This window comes from Jatropha curcas, chromosome 4 (assembly GCF_041381405.1).
Source record: "Jatropha curcas cultivar XTBG-Jc1 chromosome 4, XTBG_Jcur_1.0, whole genome shotgun sequence".
Classification (NCBI taxonomy): domain Eukaryota; kingdom Viridiplantae; phylum Streptophyta; class Magnoliopsida; order Malpighiales; family Euphorbiaceae; genus Jatropha; species Jatropha curcas.
In genome coordinates, this window is record NC_143154.1 from 5,802,564 (window position 1) to 5,823,892 (window position 21,329).

At 35.4% G+C, this 21,329-nt stretch overlaps 1 pseudogene; it reads left to right on the top strand.

Annotated features, from left to right (window-relative positions):
* The first annotated feature begins 1,617 nt into the window (after positions 1–1,617).
* On the top strand, positions 1,618–21,040 carry LOC149496767 (uncharacterized; annotated as a pseudogene).
* The last annotated feature ends 289 nt before the right edge of the window (positions 21,041–21,329 follow it).

The following is a 21,329-nucleotide window of genomic DNA, read 5'->3' on the forward strand; positions in this document are numbered from 1 at the left end:
GATTTGATGCTTCCAAATGCCATACCGAATGATCATTCTCAAAGATATTTCAAGAGTATAAATTTCCAAATGACATACTGAATGATCATTCTCAAGGCCATTTCAGGAGTATAAATTAGAGCTGATGTGGATTTATCAAACAAAGCTTATTTCCTTTGATTTCTTTACCTAAAATAGTAAAAACTAGTTCAGCTCGTGGTAAAATCAAAAACAAAGGAATTTACTAATAATGGGGCTAATTTATTAATTAAGGTAATTCAAAACACAACTAAAATAATAAAAATTGTATATAAAAATATATGCATTTTGATTGTTATCAACTTTAGTTGCCAAAAATTTGAGAAAAAGGCATCGGCTAATTTATGTGAAAATGGTTCATTTGGTGTTTTGTTACCAAAAGTTTTAAAGGAAAAGGTAAAGGAGATAAAAACGCCACGCACAACAAGGTAAAGAAAATAGACAATTCCTATCCATTCATCTAAGTCATGTTCATATCATTCAAAAGTTTAAAGTCTCACATTGAAGGCAGTTACAACAAAATGCAATAAATATGAAGTGCTTAAAGTCATATTCAACAAAGTGTTAAAGCATATGTGTGGTTTCTAAATTATTTGCTAGTGCAAAGTAAAGATGTTAATCCAAAAAAAAAAAAAAAAATTCAAAGCCTCTAACCTAAAGCATGTGATTAAATAACTTAATCATTCTAAGTGTTAAAACATTTAAACTAAACTAGATATACATTTAATTTAATTGAATTTAAAAGGTCCAATTAATCATGCCAATATTTATTTCCTAAGTTAAGAAAACAATTAATTAATTCTAAGCTACGTGATCATGCAACTTAGTTAAATCTAAGTTAATCATGTAACTAATTAGTTCCTAGATTAATCATGTCTTGGTTTAATCTTAATTGTGCATCTAATTTAATTGACTCTAATTAATTAATTCTATGCTAATTAATTCTAATTGATAATGCAATTATTTGATTTAATTCCAACCCAATTAAACCCAAATAAACATGCATTTAAATCTAAGCTAATTAAACATTAAATTTAATTAATTCCAATTAGGCATTTAATTAAACTAACTCAGTTAAAAATATTAAATCTAGACCTTTAAATATTAAATATAAACTAAGTACTTAACTGAATTACACTAACTTAAGCATTAAATTAAACTAGACATGTAATTAAACTAACCTAATTAAATATTAAATCTAACCTAATTAAATTAAAGAATTAAAATTGAAAGGGATGTGAGGCCTACCTCTTGAAGCGGTGCTTTCACAATATCGTGGGGGTGGAGGCATAATTTCTCTGTCTCAAAGCTTCAGATTTGAGCTCTAACACAGGTCCAAAATTTCAACTTGGACAATCCTTGATGGACTCAAAAAAATGGGTATAGAATCCTTTAAACTATTGGAGCCTTCCAAGTTAATGGGAATCCACACTTGACTAAAGACTTTTGAGAGCAAAGACCTTTAAATATGTTGCTTATATTGCTCCACCAAGTCTTTCTGCAAGTTATTGTGTGATAAAGAGGGTTTTTTTTTTTTTAGGGGGGGTGGGGAAAAAATTTCTCCATTTCTGGGTGGCTAACACAGACTGGTCTAGGGCGATGGCCGACTCTGACCGGCGGTTAGGCTAGGCTAGCCAACCTAGCATAGCATTTTTTGTCCGGTTTGATTTTTCGGCTGATTTGACAGGTTTGAGGCCCATTTACACTTCGATTTCTACCCAAGATATACTGTTGGAAAGCTCTTCAGTATAGATTCCAATGGCACTGATCTTGTCTCAAAAACAGCACTGTAGAGAGAATTATAGCTGAACCAATGTGATTTTTCTATCTGTTTTGTACTGATTTTGATTCGTTCGATTTGACTGATTTTTGGACTTTGCTCTGAATATCCAAGTGTGAAAAATAAGTGTTCACAAATGTTTACTAATTTCTTTATTGAATAGTGTCAGGGAAAGGATTCTATTAAACTAGAAAATAAGTTGAAAGAAACTATAGACTTTTATTTCAAAGAAATCCTTCCAGCAAAATAAGTTGAATTGTAGTGGCTGAAAATATATCATCATTATGTGATTTTTAAGATTTTCTATCTCATCATTAATAGTTATGTGAAGACAGTAGATGTGACTCATATTTTTTGTACGACGAAAGAAAATTTGGAGCACTGTCATGAATGATGATCAGTATCTCGATAACACAGTTAAATTTTTTATTCTTTTTAAACATTAAGAGCTCCTTTTTCATTCTTTTAATAGCATTTTACTGAATCTACTCATTGTTCCATTACTTTAAGATTGTGATGCACTCCCTTCAGTTACTCCAAAAAGAATATGAGCAATTTGCTTTCTTCAATCATTTACTCTTAGTAAGCACTTATATTTTACTTATTTTCTTGTGGCTCAGAAAATTTTGTATCTGACTCTTGTATGTCATTCACTTTTATGCAATTATCTTTCATGATTAGTTATCCATCTAAAGAACCTAAAATAAAGAACTTTATGGTTTGAAATCCAGCTGAAATTCATTAAAAATGCAGAAAAGATATATCATTTCACTCTCATTGCTTTGTCATCTATAGCATTAGAAGCATCACCGTTATTTTAGGGTATATATGTGTCACTTATTGCAGAGCTGCAAGCAATTTGTTACTAAGCCTCTGCAAGTCTACACACGTTTCACTCATGGGCTCAAGACCAAACAGCCACGTATTGAACTCCTAAACTAACTGCCATATGGAGTTGACTCATTCAATTATTTCAGTTGCTTTATGCATATAGTTATTTCTTTTGTTTTGTGATTCCTGTTTTGTAGGAGGGAGTTCCTCCACTTTCTTTCTTGTTCTTAGTTGAGGAGGGTGTTCCTCCACTTAGAAGTAGTGCTCCTTTGATGTAGGAGGTAGTTATGCCTCACTTTTGTATTTAAACAAGAACATCAATGAGAACAGGCAGCTTCGAAATCATTCAAGTCTTTAAGCACTTTAGTCTCAAGAGGTTCCAGGTTCCCTCTTTAGAGCCTGAACTACAGTCACCATAGGTTATAAAAAGAAATCCCTTAACCCAGCCACTCAAACACCATCCACACCCTTAACCCACAGACCCATAACCAAATCCATAACCCGAGACCACAACAAATTGGCATCAGAGCCTACAGTTATGGGCGAATCTATTCAAGACCAGCTTACCAAACTCTTCGATTTACTCTTATTCGAGCAGCAGGCTAATCAGACCCGTAATGAGAAGGTTGAACAATTTCATGCCAAATTGGACGCCATGTCTCTTAACTTGGAATCCACAAAGAAGCGGCTGCCTTCTTCAAGTGTTGAAAGTCAAGCAAAAACACAGAGAGATAAGGGAATTTCTGGTGCAACAGTTTCTGAAAATTCTGGAGGAAACTCGATTATACCAAAATTCACAAAACTTGACTTCCCTTGCTTTAATGGGCTAGAAGACCCTTTGGGTTGGATTAACCGTTGTTAGCATTTTTTCTGGCATCAATCGACACGTGAAGAAGAAAAAGTAAGCTTAGCCTCCATTGTGGTATATGTAGCTGTTAGATGACATTCCTAATCCGACTTGGGAAGAATTTACACATCAATGCAATCTTTGCTTTGGTCCTCCAATCCACAACAATAAATTGGGCGAATTAGCAAAACTGAAGCAAACAGGCTCGGTGGTGGAATATCAAAGCAGATTTGAAATTCTGGTGTCTCGTGCTGGTGTCCTTACACAACCCCAGAAGGTTCAGCTTTATCTCAGCGGACTGCAAGATTCCATCGTTGTTGAAGTGGAACTTCATCAACCTAAGGACTTGGTGAATACAATGAGCATGTCCAAGTTGTATCAACGTAAACTGTTCTCACGTTCCTCAGCCGCTAGGGATAATCGACACTCCACTTTTATTCCAGAACTCCGTCCAAACCGTTCAGTGAAACGATTGACTAGAGAGGAGATGGATGAAAGGCGAAAGAAATGTTGGCTCAAGGGTCAAATTCTAATCTCAGAATTTTGATGATTAAAACAAAACCAATAAATTTAAATTATACTATTTGTGCTAATAATATTTTATGCAGAATACATATGGAAAGTAATAAACGAACAAGGCAAGTCCTACAAATCCAAAGTGTATGAAGACATCCGAAGACCCTAGCGGTTGGATCTTTAGGATTCATTGTAGGATAGAGAGAAAATTCAATCATAAGCACAAAAACTAATTCTTCTCTCATCAAAATTATTTTTCAAAAAATAGATTCTTCAAAATAAATTGTTTTTCGAATTCTCTTCCGATTCGAAATATTCGAATTACCTAAATTAAAGAGACCTTGTCTCTAACAATTTTGGTAATAAGAATAAATCCAATAAAGACCTCATACATTTCTATTTCGAAAACAAAATCTTTTTGAAGATCTAAGAATCTTGATTTATCTTCTTACCTAAAACGAAAAAAGATCTTACTTTAATTCGTTTTTAGTAAATAGAATCTTTTCGAAAAATATTTCTTTATAAATTGCTTTTGAAAATCTTTATTTTAAAGGAAAAAAAGATCATCCCCTATTTTCTTACCAAAAGGATAAAACGATTTTTTGGTAACTAAGATTTCCGTATCTTCTAAATAAGGAAAGCAAATATTCTGATTTCAAAAAGAGATCTTCACTTTCTAAAAACGAGAGTCACAGACCTCTCTATAAAAAGGCGTTTTCATTCTTGAAAAATGTGAAAGAAAGAGTTTTCGTTTTAAGAGTATTCACTTATTGACCATATCTTTTATCTCTCAAAACTTACTCTCTACCCCCTCATTTCTTTTCATCTTTATACTTCACGTTTTTATCTTTAAAAGAGAAAAGAATTTTTATCACAACTTCTTTTGAAAAACAGTTTTGTTTTCTAAATGATTTTCTAATCTGAAAAATTGTTTTTCCTGTCCTTATATTTGCATTTCTGTCTGTCTATTTAGATTCTTAAATTTTTAGTAGACAGGTTTTTATTTGATAAACATTTGTGTAATAGCTTAGGTGAGAAGCTATTGTGACAGAGGTTATCAAGCGACCTTCTCTGTGAGAGAGATTCTAATGTCTTGAATTGAGTTTCTGTACTCTGCCAAAAACAGAAAGGGTTGAGGTTAACTAGAACCTTTGGAAAATCTAGTGGGATAAAGGGTAGATCTAGGTATTGCCTTGTAATGTTGGTTTGTCTTTTACCCTTGAAAAGAGATAACATAGTTGAGGATCTCAAGATGAGTCTTGGGGAGTGGATGTAGGCGAGTTAGTGCCGAACCACTATAAATCACTGTGTTGATATTTTTAATTTTTGAAGTTTTGCTTGATACTATTTTACTCACACTTCTGTTTAAATTTTAGAAATGCTAAAGTTGTTAATGGTTTTGATGCTCTAAAACTGAAATAAGTCTCTGAACATTAGAACTCTGGAATTCTGATAAGTGAATATACCAAGTTCTAAACGGTTCTTCTATTTTCAGTATATTTCACTATTTGGGTTTCTAATCAATTTTCTAAACTTGATTGAAGCTTTGTGAAGCAGTTCAGATTTCAATAACTGTCTCTCACTTAGTCTTTTATGATTTTCTAAACTTTATGAGGAAGTTCTAATTACAATAGCTTTCCGTCATAAAGCAGTTCTAATATTGAATAAGACATTGTGAAGCAATTCTAACTAATAGCTTCACTTTGCATAATTTTTTTTGGAACATTGTGAGGAAGTTCTAATTCATAATTTATTCTCACAAGTTCATTAATTTTTTCGCTGCACTTAGAATTCTATATTTTGTTTTTAAAGCTAAAATTTTTATTTTTAGAAAACCTAATTCACCCCCTCTTGGGTTGTGCCATATATATATGGGACCCACAATCTGGTATCAGAGCCTTGGCTCTTGACTTACCGAAGCTTAACCGTTTAAGAGATAAGATCCCATGGCAACCTCACTTCCTCTTACTTCGTTAGAAGGGCAATCTATTTCTAGACCTCCTTTGTTCAATGGTTCTAATTACTCTTATTGGAAAACTAGAATGGAAAACTTCATGAAATCAGTTGATATAAACTACTGGAGGAATGTTATTATTGGTCCTCGTATTCCCATGAAAATTGTAGAAAATGAGAGTATTAGAAAAACAGAAGAAGAATATACAGATACTGATTGGAATGATATTGCTATAAATGCAAAAGCTATGAATATTCTTCATTGTTCTTTAGATGCAACAGAATACAACAAAGTGTCTAGATGTAAATCTGCTATAGAAGTTTGGGAAAAACTTAGAGTTACCTATGAGGGTACTGATAGAGTAAAGGAATCCAGAATAAATATCCTTTGGAGAGAATATGAAATGTTTAGTATGAAGGAAGGAAAAACTATTGCAGAGTTAAATTCTAGATTTACTAATATAGTTAATCCTTTGAGAACTCTCGATAAGGAAATTTCTGAAGATGAGCTTGTTAAGAAAATCCTTAGAATTCTACCTAAAAAATGGGATTCTATAGGAATTGTCATGAATTACAAAGAAACTCCCGTCACTTATGATTATCTTATAGGAGCTTTTGTTTCAGAAGAAATGAAATTGTCATTGACTGTAGAAGATAAGAGTAAGAAAGGACTGGCTTTGAAAGTAATTTCTAGTGAAGAAAGTTCTTTCGATCTTGATAGTGATGATTTAGCACTTGTTGCTAAAAGATTCAACAAGTTCTATAGAAAGAGTGGATTGCCACAAAAAAAGTTTATCAAAAAGAACTTTCCACCTAAAAATAGTAACTTACCTAAAGCTTCTGAGGCGGTTTGTTATGAATGCAACAAACCCAGACATATCAAACCCAATTGTCCTAAATTGAAAAAGAAGTCAACGAAAGAGAAGCTGAAATAGGCATTCATAGCTGCTTGGAGTGATTCAGATAATTCTAATTCTGAAAGCCACAATGATTAAGAAGAAATAGCTAATATTTGTTTAATGGCTACTATCGATACTGACTCTAAAGAAATCACCACTCTGATTTCACCACAGAAAGATGAAACAGATGCAACTGTCAAGAAGCATGAAGAAAGCACTGTAAGTATTTCTGAACCTGAATCAGAAAATGATCTTCTAGATACTTACAATAAAATTTGCAATGAGTTTGAAAAGCTTGTTAGAAAGCATAAAGTTCTAAAGAAAGATTTTAGAAAATGAAAATCTGAAAGTAATCATTTAAAAGATGCTTTTTATCAAGAAGTTACATGCAAAGATCTTATCACAGAGATCAAAGATCTTAAAAATTGTAATAATAGATTTTCTGAAAATCTGACACATCTTGAAGAAAAATGTAAAAATCTGAATTCTGAAAATGAATCTTTAAAAACTGAGATTAGAATTCTAAAATCAATTTCAGAATCGTTTTCTAAAGAAAACACAAGTTCTAGCTATGATAGCATTTCTAAACTGAATCGTGTGTCTAATAAGAAAAATGTAGTTTCTAATGTTGTGACTTTAGAATATCAAGGTTTCAACCGAAAGAAAAATCATAGTAAGCTAAATGCACCTGTTACCACTAACCCTCCAGGACCCAATATGAGTTGGGTACCTAAATCTGCTTGATCTTTTCAGGTGTGCCTAAGGAGTGAGTTGAAAATAGAAATGTGGTACATGGACAGAGCTTGCTCTAGGCATATGACTGGTGATAGAAAGAAGTTTGCCAAATTAGAAAAGAAAAAGGGAGGTTCGGCAAGCTTTGGAGATAAAGCAAAAGGTAAAATCGTTGGTATTGGTGTGGTAGGTTCTAATCCTTCAATAGAAGATGTATGCTTGTGAACCCCTCCCCAAACATCATATGCATAATGGATGCATGTGACTAAAGGAAGAAATGCACTTGAGTGTGTGTGAGTCGCCACCTTATTTAATTATTTTAGGGAAAACTAGGAAAAACCCTAAGTGACTCCAATTTTAATTAACCTAATTACTAGATTAATTAACCCAATGTTTAAGGCATGGTGTGCAAACCCGAGATGGATCCCGAGACTATGTCATGCTGACAAAACTAACTATGAATGAATGCTTTGTAAAGTGATTAATGTAATTTGGACCAATTTTAAGTGATTGCGACTTGCCGCTCGGGGTTAAATCCCAAACGTGCCTACGTACTTCCGTTTGAATGGAAGATCAAAGTCAACGTAGTTCGATAGGCCTTCTTTGAAGGGCTTTGAATGGGGATGCTTTATGCATGAGTGTGTGTATGCTTTGTGCATTTTGTTTAGGCATTTTGCCTGAAAATTGATTGATTTTTAGGCATTTGTTGCCAAAAATGTTGATTTTAATGGCTTTTAGCCAAAAAGATGGATTTAGGCAATTGTTGCCAAAAAATGTTGTAATTTAGGCGATTGTCGCCAAAATGCTTGATTTTAAGGCTTTTAGCCAAAAGATTGATTAATTTAAGGCATTTTTGCCAAAAATGGATTTAAGCGATTTGTCGCTAAAAAAAAAAAGGGGTTAATCTTACTTTATAGGCAATTTGTTTGCCAAGAGTGATTAATTGATTTGTAATATAGGCAATTTATTGCCAAGAAAAACATGTGTAATTAAGGCTATTTAGCCACAATTATTGGTTAATTGGACTTAAGCTGAACTGTTCGAAATAAAGGCGATTATACCATAGCTATTTAATTAACTAGGTATTTTGAGCCAACATTGTCGGATTTAGGCTGTAATACCACGATTATTAATTAACCGGGCATTTAGCCTAAATTTATTTAATTGAGGCAATTTATTTGCCTAATTGTGATGTGAATGCATTTATGCAGTTGTAGAGTTATTTGGAGTAGAAGAAGAAGCATGCATGAAGTGCTAAAATTAAATAGGCAGAGCTTTGATTTACATACCTGATTTAATCGACGGCCACTTCTTAACTCCAGGTTAAGCTCCTCGTTAAGGGAATTAGTTTTAATTTAATTTTAAGTGACCAAGTATCACAACTATAAAATAAAACTAAAATTAAAAAAAATGCAAGAAAGCAGTAAAGAATCGCAAAGAGCGTAGGGAGAAGGAGCGTCCGTCAACACAGACTGAGTGAGGAAAATAGAAGGCCCGGAGGCTGCATTTATAGCGCAAATCGGACTGTTTCGGCGGTCGGGCCGCTGGGTTCGACGGCCAGGGCGGCCGGGTTCGGCGGCTCGGCCGCCGGAGCTCGGTGGCCGGGTTCGGTGGCTCGCTCGGCCGCCGGAGCTCGGCGGCCGGGCTCGGCGGCTTGGTCGCCGGAGCTCGGCGACTCCAGCCGCCGGGTCTCGGCGGCTGGGCCGCTATTTTTCGTTCCAGAGGGTTTTTCGGGAGTTCCGGACCTCCAAAAAATATTCCGGGACCAGTTCCGCGATCCTCGCGACATTTCGGACGTTTTAAGTACCACATTGGCATACTTCCGGTAAATTTCCAAAATGGCCTCCAGTCCGGCCGGACTGTTTGCAGTCCGGGAAACCTGGCTCTTTGAGCCTCAAAAAAATGGGTATTCACAGGCGATAGCGGCTACCGCCGCCTTTAAGGGCGGCCGGCACCGCCGCCGCCGGGAAAATTGGCCTTTTGAGCCTCAAAATTTGAGTATTCATAATGCTTAGTAGAAGGATTACATTATAACTTGTTAAGTGTTAGTCAGATTTGTGATAAAGATAGAAGAGTGATCTTTGAACCTTCTCATTGTGAAGTTCAGAACATGCATGATAATAAAACCTTATTTGTTGGAAAAAGATTTGGAAATATATACCTGGTAGATCTCTCTGAAATGCATAACCAGGATGTATGTTTAGTTTCTGTTGATAATTCTAGTTGGTTATGGCATAGAAGACTTGGACATGCAAGCATGCAGTTTATTTCTAAACTGTCTAAGAAAGATTTGGTTCTAGGTTTGCCAAAGTTGAAATTTGAAAAAGGTCACATTTGTGATGCCTGTCAAATGGGCAAACAAACCAGAACATCTTTTAAATCTAAGGGCTTGGTTTCTACTTCTAGACCTTTAGAATTGCTACACCTTGATCTATTCGGTCCAATTACCCCTTCTAGTCTTGGAGGAAAATTCTATGCTTTTGTTATTGTAGATGATTACTCTATATTCACCTGGACTCTCTTCCTTAGAAATAAGGATGAGTCATATGACATGTTTGTTCATCTTTGCAAAAGAATACAAAATGAGAAAGGATACAACATCTCAGCAATTAGAAGTGATCATGGAGAAGAATTTGAAAATCAGAAATTCGATGCTTTTTGCAACGACTCAGGAATCTTCCATAACTTCTCAGCACCTAAAACACCTCAACAAAATGGAGTAGTGGAATGCAAGAATAGAACACTTCAAGAAATGGCCAGAACCATGCTAAGTGATTCTAAACTACCAAAGTATTTCTGGGCAGAAGCAGTTAACACTGCCTATTATATTCTAAACAGGGCTTTGGTAAGATCTAAACTTAAAAAGACTCCATATGAGCTATACAAAGGTAGAAAACCAAATATTGGTTATTTTCACATTTTTGGGTGTAAATGCTTTATTCTAGATAACAAGAAAAATCATCTTGCTAAATTTGATGCTAAATCTTATGAAGGTATTTTTCTGGGATATTCTAGTAATAGTAAAGCATATAGAGTATTTAATAAAAAGACTCTAGTTGTAGAAGAATCTATTCATGTTGTGTTTGATGAATCTGACTCTACATCTAGAACATTAGAAAGTGATGATGTTGTAGATTCTAATTATGAAAAGCAGAATGAACAATCAGAACAACTAGAACAGCCAGAAAGTGAGCAGAACACTAATAATCAGGCTGAATCAGAAGTTGAACATGAAGATCAGAATATAGTTGAAAGTCAAATGCCAGAAACAGAAAATGAAGATTCTCAATTACCAAAAGAATGGCGATTTCATAAGTATAATCCCCAAGAAAACATTATGGATAATCCCTCAGAAAGGATGATGACTAGAGCTCAATATAAAAGATATTTAGGTAATGTTGCTTTCGTTTCTCAATTAGAACCTAAAAATTTAGAAGATGCTCAAAATGATGAAAGTTGGATTCTTGCTATGCAAGAAGAGCTAAATCAATTTAAGATAAACCAAGTTTGGAAACTTGTTTCTAGACCTAAAAACCATTCTGTTATTGGAACAAAATGGGTGTTTAGAAATAAGTTTGATGAACAAGGTAATGTTGTGAGAAATATAGCAAGATTAGTGGCTCAAGGGTACAACCAAGAGGAAGGCATCGATTTTGATGAGACCTTTGCCCCGGTTGCTAGACTTGAGGCCATTAGAATGCTTTGTGCATTTGCATATTTTAAAAACTTCATGTTGTATCAAATGGATGTGAAGAGTGCTTTTCTAAATGGTTTTCTAAATGAACAAGTGTATGTAGAACAACCTCCTGGTTTTGAAATTTTTGATAAACCTAATCATGTTTACAAACTTACTAAAGCTCTTTATGGTTTAAAGCAAGCTCCTAGAGCTTGGTATGAAAGATTAAGTAAGTTTCTATTAGAAAATGGTTTTTCAAGAGGAAAAGTTGATATAACACTATTTATCAAAAATAAAGCACATGACATTCTAGTTGTACAAATTTATATTGATGACATAATCTTTGGATCTACTAATAATCTTCTTTATAAGGAATTTTCTAAGATTATGCAAGGTGAGTTCGAAATGACTATGATGGGAGAATTAAACTTCTTCCTTGGACTTCAAATCAAACAATGTGAAAATGGAATTTTCATAAGTCAAGAAAAATATACTAGAGAATTGTTGAAACGATTCAGAATGGAAAATGCCAAGGTATGTAGTACACCAATGAGTCCATCCTCAAAATTAGAAAAAGATGGAAAAGGTAAGGATGTGGATATCAAATTGTTTAGAAGTATGATTGGTTCTTTACTATATCTAACGGCAATCAGACCAGACATAAACTTTAGTGTTTGTCTATGTGCTAGATTTCAATCGTGTCCCAAAGAATCTCATTTGATTGCTGTAAAAAGAATTTTAAGATATCTTTGTGGAACTTCTAATCTGGGTCTGTGGTATTTTAAAGGCGATACATTTGATCTTGTTGGGTATAGTGATTCTGATTTTGCAGGAAGTAGAATAGATAGAAAAAGCACGTTTGGAACTTGCCAATTTCTAGGCAGCGCCCTTGTATCATGGTTTTGCAAGAAACAGACATCTGTTGCTCTCTCTACTGCAGAAGCTGAATATGTTGCTGCTGGAAGCTGTGTTGCACAAGTTCTATGGATCAAACAACAATTGGCAGACTATGGACTGAAATTAGAAACAGTGTCGATTAAGTGTGACAACATAAGCACCATCAATTTATCTAAAAATCCAGTTCAGCATTTTAGAACCAAGCACATAGAACTCAGACATCACTTCATACGTGATCATGTACAAAAAGGTGACATAGTAATTGAGTTCATTCCTACAGAAAAGCAATTGGCAAATATCTTTACTAAACCTTTGAATGAAAGTCAATTCTGCTTAATTAGAAGAGAACTCGGTATGTTAGTTAGTTCTAAACTCTTAACTTTAGAACTATGTAAGTATGTTCTAAACTGTTTTTTATATTCAAAAGTGAGAGACCTGCTATGTTCTAATACTTTATTCTGTACATGTGTGAAAAATATTTCTGTCTAAAAAGAAATGCATATTGCTCTGATGTGACTTTCTAATGTCATTATCAGAATCTTGTTTTAGACAAAATTCAAAGCGTTTTCTTACGCTAACTTGAGCAAGATTTTTAATTTGCCAAATACTGGGTCTAGGGTAATGAAGATTAAGGATATTTCTAGGGTTAGTGAGTACAAAAAGGAAGAGTTTGTGAAGAAAATTGTCAAAAGCGGCTCTGCAGACAAACAGGGCACTATTGAATGCTCAAATTTGACGGATAGCATGAAATGGCTATACAAACTGATTGTGCATTATATTTATCCCAAAAGTGCTTCACTTAGATATGTGAATCAGGTTGAATTATGCATTATGTGGCACATAGTTGAGAAGAAACCTTTCAACCTGTGTCATACCATCTTTGAAAATGCAGAATAACCCTAAGAAACTACCCTATGGAATGGTACTTACACCAATGTTTGAATTTCTGAAGTTGATTTAAAGGAAAGTGAAGGCTATAATGTTTCAAAGCTAGACAGTGGGAAAAGAAAAAGAAAAAGAAGAGAAAGAAGGGAAAGAAAAAGAAGAAGTTGAGAAAGAAAAGAAAGAAAAAGAAGAAGCTAAAAAAGAAAAGAAAGAAAAAGAAAAGGCTGAGAAAAAGAAGAAGAGAGAAGAAAAAGGAAAAGCTAAATTAGGAGAAATAGAGAAGGATGAAAAGAAAGAGAAAATGAAAGAAGAAGAAAAGAAATTAGAAGAAAAGAAGGAAGAGACAGAAAAAGAGAAAATAGCTGAGAAGGAAGCAGAATTAGAAAAAGGGGAAGGAACAGAAGAGAAAAAGGAGTCTGAAAAGGTTGAAAAAGGAAAGAAAATAGAAGAAATCAGTGAGCTGAGACAGAAAAACTAGAATTAAGTGATGAAGACAAGTCAACTGAGATCAAAACTGAAAAGGAATCTGAGTTTTTATCAGCTCAAAGGAGTAGAGAAGCTATGCTAGGAAGAATGGAAAAAGAGCTTATAGAAGAACATAATAAGGAGCTTGATGAGGCAATAAAATATTGCAAGACTGTGATTGACCATAATCAGTCTCTCATTGAGTCCTTGGAAAGAATGAAAGATGTTAATGAAAGGAAGCTAGCTACTCTAAAAGTTAAGGGAACACCCTACACTCATGCCTCAGAGAAACCAAAGAAAGTCAAGCACACTGCGGGTAAACATAATACTCATGGAAGAAAGCCTCCATTGCACCTTTCTTTTAAACGGCAAGAAAGCTCTTCTAAAATCGCTCCTGCTCAGAATCTAAGAAGTTCTAAGAGACTTAGAACTGATCCTAAGCCTCTCTGATTTTTGTGTTGTGAACAATATATATATATTTTTTTGTAGGTTATATCGTTTGAATTCTGTTTATATTTCTTTTATTATGCTCTAATCTCTTCTAACACTTTTGTATGATGACAAAAAGGGGAGAACACAGGTTATTTTGGTGATATTTTTGGTGATTAAGTACGTACTCTGCTGATGTGTGGTAACTGAAGTACTTATATCTTAGTGCTTACTATTTTCTAATCTGTGTTATCTATCTATATGTTATATTTTGGCGAGCTATATATTTTACATGATGAAGTGTTTTAGAACTTAGATCCTTATTCTAACGTCTGCTCTACAAGTTAGACTTAAGATCTTCTGTTCTATTCCTAATATCAGTTTCTATTCTATTCTTTTGCTCTGACCATATGCTCTGATTATTAGAACTTAGAATATCTTGTCTAACTTTGCTAGTTCTAAATCAGTTTCTAAAATGTTTCCTTAGCTCTAAATTTCATAAATAGTTTTATTACATCTATTCAGGGGGAGCATAATACATGTTCTAAATTCACTTCATATTAAGATCATTTGGCATACTTAGAATTTACATTCTTTTATGCATAAAATTTAGGGGGAGCACATGTTTTATGTTTGCTAAATTTATTGGTTTTGACATCATCAAAAAGGGGGAGATTGTTGGCTCAAGGGTCAAATTCTAATCTCAGAATTTTGATGATTAAAACAAAATAAATAAATTTAAATTACATTATTTGTGCTAATAATATTTTATGCAGAATACATATGGAAAGTAATAAACGAACAAGGCAAGTCCTACAAATCCAAAGTGTATGAAGACATCCGAAGACCCTAGCGATTAGATCTTTAGGATTCATTGTAGGATAGAGAGACAATTCAATCATAAGCACAAAAACTAATTCTTCTCTCATCAAAATTATTTTTCAAAAAATAGATTCTTCAAAATAAATTGTTTTTCAAATCCTCTTAAGATTCGAAATATTCGAATTACCTAAATTAAAGAGACATTGTCTCTAACAATTTTGGTAATAAGAATAAATCGAATAAAGACCTGATACATTTCTATTTCGAAAACAAAATCTTTTTGAAGATCTAAGAATCTTGATTTATCTTCTTACCTAAAATGAAGAAAGATCTTACTTTAATTCGTTTTTAGTAAATAGAATCTTTTCAAAAAATATTTCTTTATAAATTGCTTTTGAAAATCTTTATTTTAAAGGAAAGAAAGATCGTCCCCGATTTTCTTACCAAAAGGATAAAACGATTTTTTGGTAACTAAGATTTCTGTATCTTCTAAATAAGGAAAGCAAATATTCTAATTTCAAAAAGAGATCTTCACTTTCTAAAAACGAGAGTCACAAACCTCTCTATAAAAAGGCGTTTTCATTCTTGAAAAATGTGGAAGAAAGAGTGATGGCGTGGTGGAAAAAGGCTATGGTTTTCATGGAGAAACACGAGTGCTACAGTACCCGTGCTACAGCTACAATGCCCCTGCTATAGTTGGCACGCCCGTGCTACAGTGCACGCCCTGGCCCGTGCTAGCTTCTGACTCTTTGAGTGAAGAAAGGCACGCCTGTGCTACAATGCCCGTGCTACAGCTACAGTGCCCCTGCTACAGTTGGCACGCCCGTGCTACAGTGCACGCCCTGGCCCGTGCTAGCTTCTGACTCTTTGAGTGAAGAAAAGCACGCCCGTGCCAATTAGTACGCCCGTGCTACATTGCCCGTTCTACAGCTACAGTACCCCCTGCTACAGTTGGCACGCCCGTGCTACAGTGCCCGTGCTAGAGTCTGACTTGATTCAGAATGTGATGAAAGGCTAAGGTAATTGATGGTGAAGATTAAAATGGCAAAGATAGATGATTGTTTTTGGAAACAAACAAAACCCAATAGTTTTTGGAAACTAATAAAACCCAAATGTGATTAACACCTTCTTGTTATTCAAAAATCTCTCCCTTTCAAATTACACAAAATCCCTTTATATAGGGAAACAACAGCCATAAACTCCCTTTGAATGTGTTGTTCAAAGACACAATTTCAAAGGACACCTAACTAAGGTTGAAAACAATACATTCAAAGATACACCTAAAGAAGGTTGAAAACAACCCATTCAAAGACACAATTCAAAGGACACCTAACTAAGTTTGAAAATAACTCATTCAAAGACACAATTCAAAGGACACCTAACTAAGTTTGAGAACAACACAAATGGTCTGAAATTCATATTCAATGATCAACCAAGTGGTCTATGATTATTGTCTTCAAAGATTATGGTTTGAAGGATCTCAAATGGCCCCAAAAGGAGCTGTAGCTTTAGATTGAACATGTCACTCCCATTAAGCCCATCTTCACTTGGATTGTCTTCATCAACTTCACTAATGGACTCAAGACCAAGGCCCACGTCTAGGACAGCTTGTAAGGCTAGGCTAGATGGACCTCCATCAAAAAGTTTTCGTTTTAGGAGTATTCACTTATTGACCATATCTTTTATCTCTCAAAACTTACTCTCTACTCCCTTATTTCTTTTCATCTTTATACTTTACGTTTTTATCTTTAAAAGAGAAACGAATTTTTATCACAACTTCTTTTGAAAAACAGTTATGTTTTCTAAATGATTTTCTAATCTGAAAAACTGTTTTTCCTGTGCTTATATTTGCATTTCTGTCTGTCTATTTAGATTCTGTAATCTTTAGTAGACAGGTTTTTATTTGATAAACATTTGTGTAATAGCTTAGGTGAGAAGCTATTGTGAAAGAGGTTATCAAGCGACCTTCTCCGTGAGAGAGATTCTAATGTCTTGAATTGAGTTTCTGTACTCTGCCAAAAACAGAAAGGGTTGAGGTTAACTAGAACCTTTGGAAAATCTAGTAGGATAAAGGGTAGATCTAGGTGTTGATCTTTTGTCTTGTACTGTTGGTTTGTCTCTTACCCTTGAAAAGAGATAACATAGTTGAGGATCTCAAGATGAGTCTTGGGGAGTGGATGTAGGCGAGTTAGTGCCGAACCACTATAAATCACTGTGTTAATCTTTTTAATTTCTGAAGTTTTGCTTGATACTATTTTACTCACACTTCTATTTAAATTTTAGAAATGCTAAAGTTGTTAATGGTTTTGATGCTCTAAAACTGAAATAAGTCTTATCTTCTCTGAATATTAGAACTCTGAAATTCTGATAAGTGAATATACCAAGTTCTAAACGGTTCTTCTATTTTCAGTATATTTCACTATTTGGGTTTCTAATCAGTTTTCTAAACTTCATTGAAGCTTTGTGAAGCAGTTCAGATTTCAATAATTGTCTCTCACTTAGTCTTTTATGATTTTCTAAACTTTATGAGAAAGTTCTAATTACAATAGTTTTCCGTCATAAAGCAGTTCTAATATTGAATAAGACATTGTGAAGCAGTTCTAACTAATAGCTGCACTTTGCATAATTTTTTTTGGAACATTGTGAGGAAGTTCTAATTCATAATTTATTCTCATAAGTTCATTAATTTTTCCGCTGCACTTAGAATTCTATATTTTATTTTTAAAGCTAAAATTTTTATTTTTAGAAAACTCAATTCACCCCCCCCCCTCTTGGGTTGTGCCATACATATACGGGACCCACAAGAAGGGGTTATGTTTTAATTGTGATTAAGACGTTATTTTGCGGTCATCAGTGTAAAAAACTATTTTGGATCGATTTAGAAGAAATGGAAGATGCAGGTGAAACACTTTCAGATGAGCAGGATCTAGAACTACCACCTGAGATTTCATTGCATGCTATTATTGGAATTCGAAACCCTCAATCCATGTGATTGTTGGGCAGCTGGAATGGTGGCCAGCTTTTAGTTCTAATTGACTCTGGGAGTACTCACAGCTTTGTGTCTACATCAAAGGTAGTTGAATTGAATGTTGAAATGAATGAGAAGAATGGCTTAAAAGTTAATGTTGCCAATGGGGAACAAATCAGCAGCCCAGGTATCTGTAAGGGAATGTCGATTAGCTGGAATCTAATTCCTTTTTCGTGGATTTATTTGTTCTGCCGCTAACTAATTTTGATGTGGTTTGGGGGTTAATTGGCTTCGCACGTTGGGACCCATTCTTTGGAATTTTGCTGTCATGTGTATGTCTTTTTTTCATCAGGGATATTTGATAGAATTGTGAGGCATAAACTCATCACATTCTATAGACCAGCTTGAACTCAAAGCTATACAGAAAGCCACTGACACAGACACTTGACTGCAAAAAATTATTGGCTGAATTTGCTTCCTTATTCAGTTCTCCAACCGGGCTGCGTCCAAGCAGGTCATGTGATCATCGAATTGCCTTGGAACCAGGAGCAAGGCCAGTTGTGGTTCAGCCATATAGATATCCCCATGGACAGAAAGATGAAATTGAGAGACAGTGTGCTACCATGTTACAACAAGGCATAATTCGCCCTAGTCATTCACCTTTCTCTTCTCCAGTGATCTTAGATCCAAAGGCAGACGGTTCTTGGCGTTTATGTATTGATTACAGAGAAATAAACGCCAAAACCATCAAAGATAAGTTCCCAATTCCGGTAATCGATGAGTTACTGGAAGAGTTAGGAGGAGCCAAATTCTTCACACAACTGGATCTTCTGTCCGGATACTACCAGGTTGCCATGCATTCTTTGGATATTGAGAAAACTGCATTCCAGACACATCACGGTCACTTTGAGTTTTTGGTGATGCCGTTTGGACTCTCCAATGCCCCTTCAACCTTCTAGGCCGTAATGACTAAGGTATTTCAGGCTTACTTGAGGAAATTTGTCCTAGTTTTCTTTTACGATATTTTGGTTTTCAGTGAAACATGGGCAGAACATCTTCACCATTTGCGTCTAGTGTTCCAGCTGTTGACGCAGAACAAATTATTCCTCAAACACTCCAAGTGTACTTTTGCTCAGACTCAAGTTTCTTATTTAGGTCATATCATTTCGCAAGATGGAGTGCAGGTGGACCAGTCCAAAATTTCAGCTATCATGGAGTGGCCCAAGCCCAACACTATTTGTGGCTTAAGGGGATTTTTAGGACTAACGGGTTACTACCGAAAGTTTTTGCAGAACTATGGCATCAAACCCGCTCCTCTCACGGCTATGTTACGAAATAATTCTTTTCGCTGGACTGAGGAGGCTATTACTGCTTTTGAAAGATTGAAAACGGCTATGATGACAACTCCAATCTTGATTCTACCAGATTTTGAGCTAACATTTATTATTGAATGTGATGCTTTAGATACAAGAATTGGAGCAGTTCTGTTACAGCAAAATAAACCGGTGGCTTATTTCAGTCGATCAATGGCCTTACGACATCAAAAGCCTTCCAGCATATGAAAAAGAGTTGATTGGCTTGGTTAAAGCTATTAAACACTAGCATTCATATCTTTGGGGTCGTAAATTCATTGTCTGAACAGACCACTACACCTTGAAGTTTCTGTTGGAACAACGTTCTCTCTCATCTCCTCAACAACATTGGGTCAGTAAACTGATGGCTTTTTATTTTACAGTTGAATACAAAGCTGGTAAACACAATACTGTTGTTGATGCTTTGTCCCGACGAGATGCCGATCAATCTGTTCTCATGGCAATTTCTATGCCACAATTGAGCCTGTTTGATGAAATTCGAAGGAACAACGTGATTCTGAGGAGGTCCAGCAACTAATCTCTGCAATCAACAATGGCACAACAACAACTAAGTGGAGTTTTAAGCAGGGGTTACTATTTTACAACAATAGAGTTTATCTTCCCCAAAATTCTCCATCCATTCAAATTGTGGTTAGTGCTCTCCATAACCAGGGTCATGAAGGTCATCAAAAAACATTGTACATAATTACTCGAGACTTTTATTGGCACGGATTAAAGCAGAGTTGCGGGATTTTGTTGGAGCCTGTGATACCTGTCAACGGTAGCCAGCAAGTCTCCTTCAACCTCTCCCAATTCCAACTCAGGTTTAGGCTGATATTTCCCCTGACTTCATACAGGGAATTCCTACTTCCCGAGGGAAGAATGTGCTGCTGGTGGTCATCGACAGATTTTCAAAATATAGCCATTTTGTTGCTCTATGTCATCCGTGTACAGCTGTAAGTGTTGCTCAATCCTTCTTTGACAACATTTTTAAATTACATGGGTTGCCGGAGACTATGGTTAGTGACCGAGACGTAACTTTCACTAGTTCGTTTTGGAAGGAATTATTTCGTTTGTGTGGTACCAAATTGTGTTTCAGTTCAGCTTATCATCCACGGTCAGATGGCCAGATGGAGGTCGTTAACCGTACCATTGAAATGTATCTTCGTTGTTTCACAAGTGCTCAACCAAACAAGTGGATTGATTGGCTATCTTAGGCTGAATTCTGCTACAATACAAGCTACCATTCCGCTCTCAAGTCCACTCCTTTTGAAACAGTGTATGGCCGTCCTCCTCCTCGGTTACTTTCATATCTGCCCAGTAGCTCTTCCATTGAGGCTGTGGACACTGCTCTTAAAACCAGGGATGAGATGCTGCACCTGCGTCGACAAAACTTGCAGCGAGAACAACAAAAAATGAAGCACAGCTATGATCAATCTCACCGTCACTTGGAATTTCAGGTTGGTGATAAGGTTCTGCTTCGTCTACAACCTTATCATCAAAGTTCAGTTGCTAAAAGAAGAAGTCAAAAACTTTCAGCCAAGTTTTATGGACCCTTTGTGATACTTGAGCGAATCGGTTCCATGGCTTATAAGCTAGACTTACCTGCAGACTCAAAGTTGCATCCTGTTTTCCATGTTTCCTCCCTCAAGCGTTATCATGAAGGACAAGATTCTTGTACTCTAATGCTGCCACCAACTCCACCAGATGTTCCTTATCAACCTCTAGCTATTTCAGATCAGCGTGTTAAGGGTGGACAACTTGAGATTTTAGTCCATTGGTGTAATTCTTCTCCAGCAGATGCTTCATGGGAGAATGCTCAAGATTTTTCAGTCAGGTATCCTGAATTTGTGCTTGAGGACAAGCACCCTTTGGGGACGGGCAATAATGTTACTAAGCCTCTGCAAGTCTACACATGTTTCACTCATGGGCTAAAGACCAAACAGCCACGCATTGAACTCCTAAACTAACTACCATATGGAGTTGACTCATTCAACTATTTCAGTTGCTTTATGCATTTAGTTATTTCTTTTGTTTTGTGATTCCTGTTTTGTAGGAGGGAGTTCCTACACTTTCTTTTCATGTTCTTAGTTGAGGAGGGTGCTCCTCCACTTAGAAGTAGTGCTCCTTTGATGTAGGAGGTAGTTATGCCTCACTTTTGTATTTAAACAAGAACAACAATGAGAACAGGCAGCTTCAAAATCATTCAAGTCTTTGAGCACTTTAGTCTCAAGAGGTTCCAAGTTCCCTCTTTAGAGC